Source organism: Vombatus ursinus, unplaced genomic scaffold (assembly GCF_900497805.2).
Source record: "Vombatus ursinus unplaced genomic scaffold, bare-nosed wombat genome assembly UNPS02014945.1, whole genome shotgun sequence".
NCBI lineage: Eukaryota > Metazoa > Chordata > Mammalia > Diprotodontia > Vombatidae > Vombatus > Vombatus ursinus.
In genome coordinates, this window is record NW_020954723.1 from 21,928,335 (window position 1) to 21,943,505 (window position 15,171).

Sequence of the window (15,171 nt, forward strand, 5' to 3'; positions counted from 1 at the left end):
TGGACAGAGTTGGAGGTTTTAAATGACTGCATTGCTCCTTCTTGTTCCTTGTTCCTTCATTTCTAGACTTGTCTGAAGGCACTGAAGCAGTGCTTAGATCTTCTGTTCTGACTCAGTTCTTAGGCTTCTCTGTGGAATTTCATTTGTGTTGAATGAATAGCATGATGCAAGAGGAAAAGTATTGAACTTTCAACCATGGGACCTGAGTTCAAATACTCTCTGTCACTTAGTATCTGTGTGACTGTGGGCAAGTTACTTAACCTCCCCAGGCCTCTGTTTCCCTTCTCTGCAAAATGAGAGAGTTTGGATAAGATGGCCTCTAAGGTCCCTTCCTTCCACTCTATATCTATGATCTAGATCTGGCTTTATGAAGAACTTGTACATCTGTTTTTTTTTTTTCTTTCAAGCCATTCCTGTAATACTGAGGGGGTCAAGATTATTTTAGATTGACAGCTGAAAATTCCCTTAAAATTAAACTTGGCTGGTCTAAAACAAACACACCCCTCCTTTCCTCAATTAAAAACACTTACCTCCTTCCTAGATTTCTGTTAGTGGTGCCACCATTCTTCTAGTGACTCAGGCTTGAAACCTTGGTGCTATCGTCCATTCTTCCCTTTCCTTCATCCCTCCTACCATATCTCATCAGCTGTCAAGTCTTGTCGATTCTACCCTCATAACATCTCTCCCATCCATCCATCCATCCATCTCCACTCACATATGCTATCCTAGGCCAGATTCCCATCACCTTTCTTCTGGTTCATTGCAATAGCTTCCTAATTTGTCTTCCTACCTCAAGCCTCTCCTCTCTCTAATCCATCCTCAAGAAGATTTCTTTCCAGACTATCTTGTGTTTTTTTTTGCATTTATTCCATATATACTTAAATAATAATAATAACAATAGCATGAATATACCACTTTACAGTTTATAAAGCACTTCACAAATATGTCAATTTCTATTCATAGCAATTCTGTGAGGTAGGTTCTATTATTATTCTCATTTTACAGATGAGGAAACTGAGTCAGAGAGAGGTTTACATATGTGTTGTCTCTATCAAAAGAATGTAAGGTCCTTGAGGGAGGGTCCTTTTCCATTTTTGTCTTTATATTCCCATCACCTAGCACAGTGTCCGGCATATGACTAATTGATTGGTTGATTGATTTTTGAAGTTGAGGCTATGGGTTCTTGGCCAAATGAAAAGTGACAAAAAAAGGAGAAAGTTTTTCAGGTAGTTAAGGAATGGCAGAGTGATTAAGTCTTACACTTTGGGAAGAAAAGGCAGAATTCTCCTGAATATAAATGCTGGTGCTACTGTCTCTTTCAATCATTTTTCTTTGTTTCTGACTCTTCATGACCCCATTTGGGGTTTCCTGGCAAAGATACTGGAATGGTTTGCCACTTCCTTCTTCAGCTCATTTTACAGATGAGGAAACTGAGGCCAACAGAGCTAAGTGACTTGCCAAGGTGACACAGCTAGTAAGTGTCTGAGGCTGGATTTGAACTCTTTAAGGTGAATTTTCCTGACCCCAGGCCTAGTGCTCTATCCATTGCACCACATATCTACCTGGTGCTACTCTAAACTAGGAATAAAGGAGAACTGGGTTTTGGTCTACTCTGGGAGAGGTGTTCTTTCGGCACATGGATAACGCTTGAGAACTGTTTGTTGAATTGAATTGAATTGCCTGACTTTGCCACACCCTTGTTATATGATCTTGATACGTCACTTCATTTCTCAGGTTTTCAGTTTCTTATCTAGAACATGACCAGGTAGGAGCAGATTACCACCAAAGTTCCTTTCAGCATTTGACACTCTTCTGCTTCTATGTTTGGGTGTGTACAATGAATATGATATTTTCAATTTGGCCTGAATATGCATCTTATGTTATAATTATGTGATTCTATAAATCTATTCTATAATTCTATGATTCCATGCATCATTCCATCATCAGTCTACTAACCAGGTTAAATCTCAGGCTAGTTTCTCCCATGACCCAGAGACTTCTAGATTGCTACCCTCAGACCCTCATCCCCGTGCTGTGAGTTTTCTTTCAGTCACAGTGTACTCAGAGGATGCAGACTCCTTTGAATATTAACCTCGACAAGATAAAATTAGGAAGAGAAAGTCTGGGGCCAAAAGATTTCATAAAACATTGGTCAAAACCAAATATAGCTGATGTTGGTATTCTTTGGTGATCCATGGATTGTCTTAGATAATCCACACTATTTCTTTCTCCTGCCAACTCCTACCTCTCCCATGCACCAATAATAATAATAGTCAGCATTTCTATAGTGTTTTACAAATATTTGAAATCATTTTACAAATATTTTCTTTTTTGATACTCACATAAACCCTATTAGGATCTCCATTTTACAGATAAGAAAACTAAGCCGATCGAGGTTAAACAGCTTGCCCAGAGTCATACATTTAATAAGTGTCTCAGGTCTTCTCCACTCCAGGGTCAGTGGTCTATCCACTGTACTACCTAAGTGCCCCAAAGCACTGGCTCCAGCAAATGCTGATTAGATACAAAGAGACCTTATGTGTCCTTTAATTGCTTCTAGGGAAATTAAATTGTGGACTTTACAGGGGTATTTGCAGACTTTTTCTTTTCAAGTGTCTTTGGCTCTTCCCCTCATCTATTTTTATCCTATACCTCCCATGCCCTCTACCCTGGCCTGCCACTAGTCCTCTTCTATAAATGGATTCTTTCTATAAATGTATTTTTCCTTTTCCCCAAAAGGGAATCACAGAATGTTGGAGCTAGAAAGATCTTAGAGGCCATTTAGTTCAATTGCCTTCACTTGACAGATGAGGAAACTGAGGCCCTTAGAAGTTAATTAACTTGATAGATTGATTACTTTGGGTCACATAGGAGTCAATCCTGGGACTTCTGATTTCAATACTCTTTCCACCATACCACATTGCTTCCTAGCATTCCTTTGCTCAAGCTTGTTCAGAGCACCTTATAGCAGAGACTCATACTCAAGGAGTGAATTATACAGACTCCCCAGCATCCTCCTTGTCTGAGCATCCTTGTGCCTGCAGCTGGGTCTATGGAGCCCAAGTCTTCAATGATCCTTTGATGTTCCTTGTTATCAAGTCAGCAATTAACAAAAGAGCTGATGATTGCTATATTGACTGGCCATGCTTTGGGTTTTGATATATGTGTTATCTCAGCCAAAGATGCAGTAGCAAGGAGAGGGGCAGGTGATTATGTATTTATCACAATGCCGTTAGTGTGAGAAGATGTGTGCATGCCTATAGTTGCCAGGGGAGGTGGGAGGCAATAATGGAGAATCTAGGGATGGACATCCAATTTTCCTTATCAGGCCACTGAAGGGGAGAGAGGCCTCAGGCTACATTAATTAACAGATACCAATCAGCAGGCACATAAGTGTATGTATTGGAATATGTTGGATTGGGGATAGGGGTTGGGGGGGTAGAAGGCAGACAGGCGGAAGGAAGAGAAAGAGGAGTAGGGGGCAGAAGGGAAAGGAATCGATAGACCATTGAGTTGAGGAGGTGGCAGAAGAGGAGGGAGAAGGGATATAGCCAGAGTAAAATAGGGGGCAAGGCCTTTGGAAATGGAGGAAAAATGCCAAGCAAAGTCCTGTTGGTGTAATCAGGAAAATAAACTAGAAAGATTTTAGATAGCATTAATTCTTTCTAATGGCCATTGGCTCCCTCGTTATTGAGAGGGCATTCCTATGGAGGCTTTACCTTGTACTAAGGACCACAGAATTTCAGAGTTGGATGGGACCTTGGAAATTATCCAGTTCAAAGTAAACCCGATCAAGTATTTGTTCTACTTTTGGACTAAGTTTTAAGGTCAGTGGCCTCTGCCTACTATGTACTGTGTGTGTGTGTGTGTGTGTGTGTGTGTGTGTGTGTGTGTGTGTGCGGGCGCACGCATGCATGTGTATATGTAGTGGGAGGTAGTCTTGCTTTTAGGGAAAAAGGTGACCCCACGGAAGTTTATATTGTATTGCGATTGTGTGCCTACCATGTGTAGTAAAAGGTATGAAGAGAACGATCTGAGATTAAGCATTACTAGTATGAGCAGATGGACTAGGTTTCTGATCTCTCTCTTTGATTCTCTTTGAAAGGGGTCAGCCTCTTTCCACATCCTTCTAACCAAAACCCCATTCCAAAATATTCCCATATGCATATTCAAGTGCCTTTTGGATGCCATTCTAGTAAAGCAGTGGCGACCTCCTCTCTCCTCTCGGTGCCCCTTGAAAGAAATGATCCAAGCAAGAATTGAGAGCCAATGGAAAAGAATAATCTGAGGGGGAAGAGAGAAACTCTCACCAATGTCAAGAGAGTGAGAACAGGACACAGAAATGCAAGAGAAAAAGAAGAAATTATCTGAATCGTTGGAATGATTGATAAGATCCCTAAGTGGTGTGGGGCTCTTGACATTAAAAAGTAGATTTGCATCTTTTGAATAAGAAAAAGGCATTTTATGCACCACAGAATTATAACAAGAATTCATAGGTGTTAGTGAGCACAAGAAAATTAGTTATTGGACACAGGAATAAAAGATGTGCCATGTTGGCCCATCAGTTAGAAGAGACCTCAGAGACTTCTCATATAACCCCTACTGGACCTGAAGTCCCTTCTACAACATCTCAAAAAAATGGCTATCTAGTCTCCTTTAAAGCAACTAGGTGGCGCTGTGGATAGAGTGCTGAGTCAGGAAGACTTCTCTTCCAGAGTTCAAATCTGGCCTCAGACACTTACTAGCTGAGTGACCCTGGGCAAGTCACTTAACCCTGTTTGCCTCAGTTTCCTCATCTCTAAAAAAGAGCTAAAAAAAGAAAGAATAAGCCACTACGGTAACTTTGCCAAGAAAACCTCAAATGGGGTCACAAAGAATTGGACATAATTGAAAAATGGCTGAACAAGTCTCCTCTTGAAGTTCTCCAGTGAAGGGAATCTCACTAACTCCCAAGGTACCCTACTCTACTTTTGGACAACTTAAATCGTTAGCAAATTTTTCTTTATACCAGTCTAAATGTGCCACAATGTAATTTCTAACCCATTGTTCCTAGTTTTGACCTATAGGACTAAATATAATATGTCTCAGAGAAAGATGCAGCCCTTCTCCTTGCTAATTCTAGCTCCATTACTGGTGTCCTTGATCCTATCCACTCCTGTCATCTCTGGGAGTTTGACCCTTCAAATGGGGGTCAAAGAGAGGGGTCCCCTCTCTTTCTTCACTACTTTAAATTAAAAGTGAAGATTTTAGAATAGAAAGGAGGATTTGAGGACATACTATTATACAGTAGTATTTGGCTCTGCAGATCAGACTCTGTAGGTCAGTATAAGGTTCTGCTGATCTCTTGGCCAGCTATTGAGAACTCAGAAGAATACCTCTGACTGAAGATTTGCTAAAATGATCAAAATCATCAAACGAGTGGTGGAGAAAATTACCCAGATATAACTGCCAACTTAGTTGCCATCGACAAAAACTGGTATGATGTGGACAACAGTGGAATTGACCATCAAAGAAGAAAATAAGTGAGAAGACAGGCAAAGATACTCTAATGCTGAGAGCTTGGAGAAAACTGTAAAAACAAACAACTTTGAAAGCTGTAAGAACTAAGATCAAGGGGGCAGCTAGGTGGCGCAGTGGATAGAGCACCAGCTCTGAAGTCAGGAGGACCTGAGTTCAAATCCAGCCTCAGACCAAACACTTGACACTTACTAGCTGTGTGACCCTAGGCAAGTCACTTAACCCCATTGCCTAGCCAAAAAAAAAAAAAGAACTAAGATCAAGGCAAAGACCATTCACAATTCTAGATAATCCATGATGAATCTATCAATTACAGAGAAGCAAAGGATTTTGAGCATAGAATAAGGCATGTGTGTATACATATATATTTAAAAATATGCACACAAATATATAAATATATATGGATTTAATATAATTTAATTATATAATATTAAATTAATATAATTTAATCCAGTGGATTAAGGCAAATAGAGGTTAAGTGACTTGCCCAGAGTCATACAGCTAGCAAGTGTCTGAAGCCAGATTTCAACATAAGTCTTCCTGACTCCAGGCCCAGTGCTCTATCCACTGAGCCACCCAGATGCCTCAAATACATATACATATATATGTATGCAGCAATTAAGGAAATTTGTTTTGCTTGAATATGCATATCTGTTACAAGAAATGTTTTTCTTTCCTTTTTCCAATGGGGTAGAAAGTGGGAAAGAGGGAAAATAGATTTCTGTTAATTTTTTAAAATAGAGAAGGGGGCTACTATAGATGTAAAATGTGCATACACTTTCAGGTGAGATTAAAGTAATATCAATTTAACTTAACTGCTTTATTTTGTTGCAAGAGACCTCTCAAAAAGTGGGAGTGATCTGTAAATGTTTACAACATCAAAACAAAACATCAATAATTTAAAAGAGCCAGGAAGACCTGTGTTCAAAACCAGCCTCAGGAACTTACTAGCTGTATGACTTGAATTATTTAGGCTTAAACTCTGTGCAGCTAGCACAGTAGGTAGAAATCTGGACTTGGAGTTAGAATGAACCTGAGTTCACATCCTGCCTCACATACATCTTAGCTCTGTGACCTTTGACTAGTCACTTAATCTCTCTCAGCCTCAGTTTTCTTATCTGTAAAAAATGGGGTAGATGATAATAATAGCACTTACCTCTGTATTATTAAGTAATACCTCTGTATTATTTAATAATACAGAGGTGTCAAGCATGCAGACACTATACCATTCCTGCATGCAGGCCAAATCAGGTTACATAAAATATAATTGGGAAGTATTTAACAAAATAAATAAAAATACACTACAACACGGATAATGTTAACTTGTGGTTTTCTAAGTCATTATTAGTGAGCCTGGGATCCCTTTCTAAATGATTTTGACACTACTGCTTTGATATGTGTAAAGCTTATAATGCTATATAAATATAAGTTAATATTATTTAATTTCCTCACCTGTAAAATGAAGGCCCTCAATTCAATGGCTCTGAGGGAACACTTAGGTCACTTTTAGTTCTAAAATCTTTGATCATATTTTCTTTCTTTCTTTTCTTGGAAGCAATCAAGATTAAGTGACTTGCCCAGGATCACAGAGATAGTAAATGTCTGAGGCCACATTTGAACTCAGGTCCTCTTGACTCCAGGGCCAGTGCTCTATCCACAGCACCACCTAGCTGCTCTGTAGATCATACGTTCAACCACAATAAGGTTTCTCCTAACAAAAGCTTGTTGAATTTAAGGTCTGAGTTGCACTCATGGCTGGTCCCTTTCCCTAAGGGAGTTTCAGAATTCCCTTGGTTGTTGAGTGGTCCCTCGCCCAAGGAAGCACATCTAGCTTCTCCTAGGACAGGAGTTCATCAATTCACCTGTTCCTTCCCACCCCTGGGATGGAATGGGCTCTTGCATCATAGGCTGTCCCCGGGCATGCCTAGGAGACAGGTGGAAAGCTCCACTCATTGCCCTTCCTTTCCAGACCCATATAAGTCCCAGAAAAGTTGCTTTATTGGCACTGGCTGAAGTAGTAACATTCAAGCTCTTTTTCTCCCTCTCTTAGTGCTTTGGCAGTATAAGCTCCCAGAATTAAAAAAACACATAATTTGTGGCAAGTAGAGTTCATAATCTGTTAATTTATTATCGTTTCTGTCGTCCTGGAGGGCCATTAGCAGAGGTAATAAAGGGAGATGTAATTATAGGATCTGAGGCCACTCCAGACACAGCTGCTGTCACTTGGCTCCCCATATTTCATCATCTGCTGGCACTCTTGTCTTCCTAGGGAAAGACAGACAGTGGCTACCCCGGGAGAAGAATTTCCCAGAGCCTCCCTTGTCAGTAAGGAGGCCCCTCCAGGTGGCCCCTCCCAAGCCACATGCAAATGGCAGGAGTGATAGATGCTGGGGTGTTAGGGAGGTGGGGCAGCACAGGGAGTGACAAGAGAGAAGGGGAGACCTCACTGGAAAGGGAAGGCCTCCAAGCTGCCTGGGGAGGACATTGAGCTAATAATGTTTGTTGAATGCAATTAATCAAGTAATTCCCATTCTTGGTCGTAGGCATCGGGTCTCCATTTAATCTTCTCTCCCTCACCTGGAAGAAAGCTGGGCCACAGTCCCTTTAAGGACTCGGATTGTTTGCCTGAGCAAAAAAAAAAAAAAAAAAAAGGCAAAACACAATGAAAAAACACATGTTTAGGGGTAGACCTGGCCCTTAATTAAGTGGTGATGATACTGTTAATTTACGTAGGGCCTGTCTCTAAGGGGCTATCCCTGCTGCATGGGCAGGATTTCATTCAGTCTAATGTTTGGCTTATTTCTTGGTGTCAGACTTTGCAACTCATGCTTATGAATGGGGTCCTGTGTCTTTAGAAAATGGGGGAGCAGGAGGGGAATGGTGACTGAGAATTTGCTACCCCTTTCACTTCAGGCATGGTCTCTTCATTGTCCCCTGAATCCACCTTTGTTCACTGTGTTTTCACTTGGACCCCTCTTCCCTCTTTCTCCTCTTTGTTGGTCAATATCTTATCTATCAGTGAAGACTGAGTGTCTCTCCCCTCGCTCTCCATGAAATCCTCATGATTTAGCCTAGTTCATAGAGCCCTTTCACTCTCTGAAACTCTCTAATATTTCTTGTCTGCATATCACTCATTTGGCAATAAACCACATCTTGCCTCATTAGTTGTCTTTTCATGTGTGTGTATGTGTGTTTATGTGTGTGTGTTGGGGGGGGGGTTGTTCCCAGACTAGACTCTAAGACCCCTCAAGAGCTGCTTGGATGCCACATATGGTTTCCCCTTCTCTCCCCACTGCAACTAACACAGAGCCTTGCACATGTTCAGAGTTTAATATTTGTTGATGGATTAGGTTACAGGGCCCCTCCTGCATGATCTGTCCCTGAACAACCTAAAGGGTTCTGTTCTCTCTCTAGGAAAGAATCTCCTAACTTGAGGAATCCCAGCATGAACTCCAGGGGTATGACAAGCTTGCTAAGTTGGGAGTATGAATATTTGTTAAATATTTATATTATCCTATTGAAATTGTTTTATTTCTTATGTATTTTATATATTTATTTTGTATGCATTTTATGTATTTCTTATGTTTTTTTTAGTTTCAGTGAACTTTTATTGAGATAAATGAATAAAATCAATATTTTGCCAACTTTATGAACTGAGTGGAGATTCTTGGTTCTATATTCATGTACATGCAATACATCATACATTTCAACAAAAATATAATCCTCAAACTCAAATTCACTTTCTTTCGAATTGAATAAAGGGCATGAGAAGATTTACTGAAAATCTCAAAGGAAACAAGGATTCAAAAAAGGTTGGTAAGCCATGGTCAGGGAGGGAGGACAAACGAAATAGGTCTACCACTGGGCCCACTCCTAGAGAGAGCACTTTCAGTCTTGCTTCCTCAGGGACTGATGGACAGTCATGTTCAGCTGGGTTTTGTCATTGATCCTAACTGGGTTAAGTCAATTCATTCAAAAATAGTTGGGGTAAGCTTGTCTCCAGAAAGGGTTGAAGAAAGACACCACCCTCTCATCTTTTCAAAGATAGAGTACCATGGGTGTGGGGAGTCACCTACTGGGTTAAAGCTTAAAACTTCATTGAGACTTTTTGGGACACTGAATAGTATCTGATAGGGTTGATGTGTTGATTGGTTTTACTGAATTGCTTTTTTCCCCTCCTCTTTCTTTTTAAAATCTCTGTTACAAGGAATAATTCCACAGGTAAGGAAGGGGAGGACATATTCAGAAATAAAAGTAGGTAAATGAATGAGTGAATTTTTAAAAACATTTATTAAATGTTTATTCTGTGCCAAGCACCGTGCTAAGAACTGGATATAAAAATAGAAAAACACCAATTCCTGTTCTCAAGATCTCACCCTCAAATTGGGGAAGATAAAACATAGGATAGTTCAGTAGTGGGTAGAAGAAAACTGAAGATAACAATTAGAAAAACAAACATGCTTTTGGACTGGATCTGTGATTAGCATTAAGACTTTCTGGTCAGAATTTCCTGCTCTCAAAGAGTTACCTGCCCACTGAGAGATTAAATAATTTGCCTAGGATTACACAGTCAGTGTGTGTGTATGTCAAAGATGGAACTTGTACCAGGTCTTCCAGGGCTGGAGGTTGGTTCTATAACCATTATACCTCTCAGAAATAAAAGATGAAAACATTTAGCACCTTGGACAGTGCTACTATTAAGATAGGATTTACCTGTAAAGGTTTGAGTTTATGCTAATTAATTTTATCTATACTCTTAATAATAATGATAATAGTTATAAAATACCTTAAAGTTTGTCAAGTAATTTAGCTACATTATCTCATTTGGGGGTTTAAACCCAGTTTAAACCTGATTCTAGATCCAACATCCTCTATGTCCACCTCAAGCACTTACTAGCAGTGTGACTCTGGGCAAGTCACTAAATTCGGCCTGCCTCAATTTTCTTGATTGTTAAATAGGGATAATAGTAGCATCTATCTCACAGGTTGTTATGACAATCAAATGAGATAGTATTTTTAAAAGTGCTTAGGATAGTACCTAGCACATAGCAAGCTCCATATCAATGGTTATTCCCTTTCCATTTGCATCTGCCCTTAAATTAAATGCCTGAGAACTCAGCATACAAACATATTTAGAATAAGAGGCAAGTTAATATTGGGGGGTTTTGTTTTATTTTTTCTAGTTGATACAATAATTATTATTAGTAATTCATAAAAATAATAACAGCTAAGATTTAAATAGCTCTTTAAGATTTACAATATATCCACTGTGCCACTTAGTTTTCTCAAGTGCAACATAATTCAGGGGAGGGGGAGAGAACAATCTTTCATTATGATAGCTGAAGAGCAACTGGATTCAGTTTTGTTTTACTGTACTATCAGGAGGCACAGTAGCAGTGGATAGAGCACTAGGCCTGAAGTCGAGAAGATCTGAGTTAAAATCTGGCCTCAGATACCTCCTAGCTGTGTGGCCTTGGGCAAGTCACTTAACCTCTGTTTGCCTCAGTTTCTTCATCTGTAAAATGGGGATAATAATAGTACCTCTTTTCCAGGGTTGTTGCAATGATCAAATGATATAATAATCATAAAGTGGGACAAAGTAAGCACTATATAAATGTTAGATGTTATTACTGTTATTGTTATTATTATTATTATTATATCTTCTCCTCTACAACTTACAGTCCTAGAAAGCTACCTAGAGTACTGAGAGATTAAGTGACTTGTCTTGGGTCATAGAGCTTCTCTATGAATAATTATTGTTATAGCCCACCTTTTTATATCACTTTTGAGAGACAGTGTGGTTTAGTGGCTAGAGAGCCAGCCTACCACCTGGGTTCAAGTCCTGCCTCTGACACATCCTGGCTCTGTAACCCAGGGCAAGTTACTTGACTCAGTGCTCTAGAAAGCTTTCTAAGACTGTCAGCTGCAGAACCATGCAGATCTGCATTGCTTACAGGGAGTTTCTTTATCTGGGAGTTCCCTATACCCCTGATATCACAGGTCCAGTCCCTAAACCATGGTTTCCAAAGTGTTTTACACTTAGATTATCATTTAATTTGATCCTCACAGCAGCCTTGTGAAACAACTGTGTGCAAATATTATGGTATCCATTTCAGAGAAGTGATGTGTAGTAAGTGATGGAACCAGGACAGATCAAGACCTTTCCCCAGAAGGCCAAGCCATAAGTTACATAGGTTAACCTAAGGGTGTTCAGGCATTAGAGGAAAGGTCCTACTTTGAATCAAACCAGCTTGAAGCCCTGGGTATCTCAGCCCCAGATCAGTGATCCCAAATGAAAGCCATATGGCTGGTAAGGAGCAGAGACAGGATTCAAACCCAAGTTCACAACAGTCAATAGTTTCAAGAAATCCCCTGGGGGACAAGGAGAATGAGGGGAGACCATTGCACTGAGGGAGAGCACAGCAGCAGTAGGTTGGGCTGCAATGGCCTTCAGAAAGGAGCTCAGGACAGAGAGAGAAAGGTGGTGACAGAGTAGTGACACCAAGGGGCGCCCATCAGCTATCAATACACAGTCCTATCACCCTTCCCCCATGCTGACCACCCATGAGCTTCAGGCTCAATGTGCAAGCTGGAAGATTGTACTGGATCCCTTAGCTGGGTTAGTGGAGCAATCCAGGCTGAGGTATCTTTAGCAGCAGCCTAACCCCACCACTGTTGCTGAACCAGCAACAGGCAGCTTCGAAAAGCAGAGAATATAATCCTCACTAGGCTGAGCTCCTTAGGAGAGGGTACACCCGGCATTAACCACCTGCAAACACACACATGCTGAGTTGGAATAACATGGATGGCTTTCTGCACTAAAAGGGGAGTGCCCTGGGGAAAGGGGAAGTCCTAGAGTTTATAAGGCTTAGAAAGGCTTTCTGAAGTTGGCCATTGCAGCTCCCCAAATCCAAAGAATCAAGAAAACATGCAATATGAAATCCCAAACAATCAGTCTGCTGAGCTAACTAGCAGCCATTCCTACTTGTCACCATCAATCTTTCTGAACTCCAGAATTTAGGTCCCATCTCCATAAGATTATAACCAACCCCACTTACCAACCCCCATACCCTCTGAGGATGGTTAAAGCATGAAAGAAAGAAGATACATTATAGGAAGAATGTTGGATATTTTTACAATCCACATAAAATTTTTAAAATTAACAACTTAGATTATTGGTCTAATTCATAAGATTTTGGTGACAAGGAAATGAATTTTTTTTTCTCACACATGATAATGCCTACGGTTCTAGAAAGATAAGGCATGGCCTAGTAGACTAAGCCCTGAATGTGGAATCAGGAATGTTTGAATCTCACCTAAATCATTCATTAGCTGTGTGAGTGACTTAACCTCTCTGAGACTCAGTTTCCTCATCTGCAAAATGGGCATTATAATAGCACCTACCTCAGGAGACTGTTGTGAGGATCAGAAAGGATAATGTATGAAAAGTGCTTCACAAAACTTAGCATGCCAAAGAAATGCCACCTAATAATACACAGGTCAGAGTTTATTAGACCCATTCTATTTTTTTAATTTTTCATTGCGTCTGAGGTATGCAACTGGATTGCACAGTGGTCTCCAACTTTGGTAAACATGCTTTTAAAATAAAAGCCCTTGACAATGTGTTTTTATCAGGGCCATAATTAAAGTCACTGAAGTTTTAGTACACAGAGGCTGTATGAAGGTCAACATGGAAAATATGCATATGGCTAGAGATATATCAAATCAGGTCACACTGGCTGCTCCTGGCAGGGATGACTGAAGTGGGCTGGGCCCTTTGCATACAGGCTACATGGTCTCACTGTAATGTTAAAAAACCATGGAACCTAAAACTCTGAGAGTCACAGAGCTCCAGTAAAGTAAGAAGACAAGCACCTGCTCTTCAGTCCTTGCTGAATCAAGGAAGAAAACACTTGGGTTCAGAGTGAGAGTCCGCAGTCCCATACCCTACCCTCTCTGCCCTCAGCCTATCTCCCCCACAGTCCTGTGCTGTTTGTCCAGCTTCTCCAATCAAGACCCAGGCTGGCAATAAATGGTCCACCTGAGGCAGGAGCAGGGACCTGCCCCCCCAAACAGGGGGCAGGTTTGTGTTGATCCACAAACAAATAATCATCACACTCTGATTCTCTGTGGCTTTTAAAGATGGGCTGTACAGATACCTAGAAATCAGGGCAGTCTGAGTAAGGAAACGCTGCTCTTACTTTTCTTCCCAGCAGAATGGCAAAAGAGTCTACGACTCGCTTGGTCTGTAGTTTTCCACTGTTCCCAGCTGGGAAAGAGTGGTTAGGAAAATCCTATACTTTCGGCTCTCTGGCGTTAAGAGACCTGCTCTCTGAATTCTTTCTGCTGAATATAAGGTAATTAAAAACACCACCCCGGGTGGTTGTGATATCATTTCTCTGTGTACATCAACTGCTTCTGAGACCCATAGCACTTTTACTGCTTCTGTTGCTGTCTCACCTTGGGCAGGTAGGTCACCTCACCTTGATGAACCTCAGTTTCCTCCTTTGTGCAAAGGGGATGATATTACTACTACCTACCTACAACAACTACAACTACAACCTACTACAACAATCTCAGAGTTGTTTTGGAAAAAGTACTTTCTAAACTTTTATATAAAAACCTTGAAACGATCACATTGTATAAATGTGAGTCACCATTGTTAATATTATTTGATTATATTTTGTTTTGTTTTGTTTTGTACTGGATCCATGTCTTCATCTGTGTAGAGAACTTCTAGAATCCCAGTGTGGAAACTGTCTCCACAGATGCAGATTGACAGCTCCTTGTAACTCATACTCTTAGAAAATGGTCTATATAAATAGGCCATTTAATATAAAAAGGTGGCCTAAGCACTGAGTCTAAATGACTTACCTAATGTCACATAGCTATTTTATGTCAGAGACAGGACTTGAACCCAGGTCTCTCTGACTCTGAGACTGGTCTTCTATATACTATGCAAGGGCCTCAGCTTTCTCATTTGTAAAATGAGGGGGCTGGATCTGATAAAGAGCCAGATGGTACAGTGCATAGAGGTGCCCAGGCTGGGGTCATTTCTAAGCTCAAATCCAGCCTCAGACACTTACTAGGTGTATGACCCTGGGCAAGTCACTTAACTGTGCCTCAGGTTCCCTCATCTGTTAAAGGAGCTGGAGAAGGAAATGGCAGACCACTCGAGTATCTTCGCCAAGAAAACCCCAATAGGGTTGCAAAGAGTCAAACACGACTGAAAACAATTGAACAACAACAAAGGTCCCTTCCAGATCTAAGCTTGCGCTCCTATGCTTCTATAAGAGTAATCTTTGTATTATTGTTGTTCATGAATATTACTTGATCTTTGATCAATCAATCAAGACGTATTTACTAATCGCCTACTCTGTACCAGGTACTGAGGATAAAAGAACAAACCACGAAACAATCCTTACTCACAAGATACTTGTGTTCTAAACTTCTTCTTTCCACCAACAAAATCGGGAAAAAAGACACAAGGACTTACCCAAGGTCCTCTCACACAGGTTTGGTACCCAGGCTATCTGTTCTATAACTTTTAAAAGAAATGAAGGGCTGAAATTAGTCTTTTGGATTCCCTCCTGGGCTCTCCCATGAACAGGAGCACCAACCTTGGTGTCTTGGTATCAGAGGGTTTTTTTTTTT

General features: G+C 40.6%; 1 protein-coding gene across 1 annotated transcript in view; it reads right to left on the reverse strand.

Moving 5' to 3' along the window:
- Positions 1–15,171, reverse strand: part of ESRRB (estrogen related receptor beta) — a 44,745-nt gene that overhangs the window by 10,304 nt on the left and 19,270 nt on the right. The window lies entirely within an intron of this gene.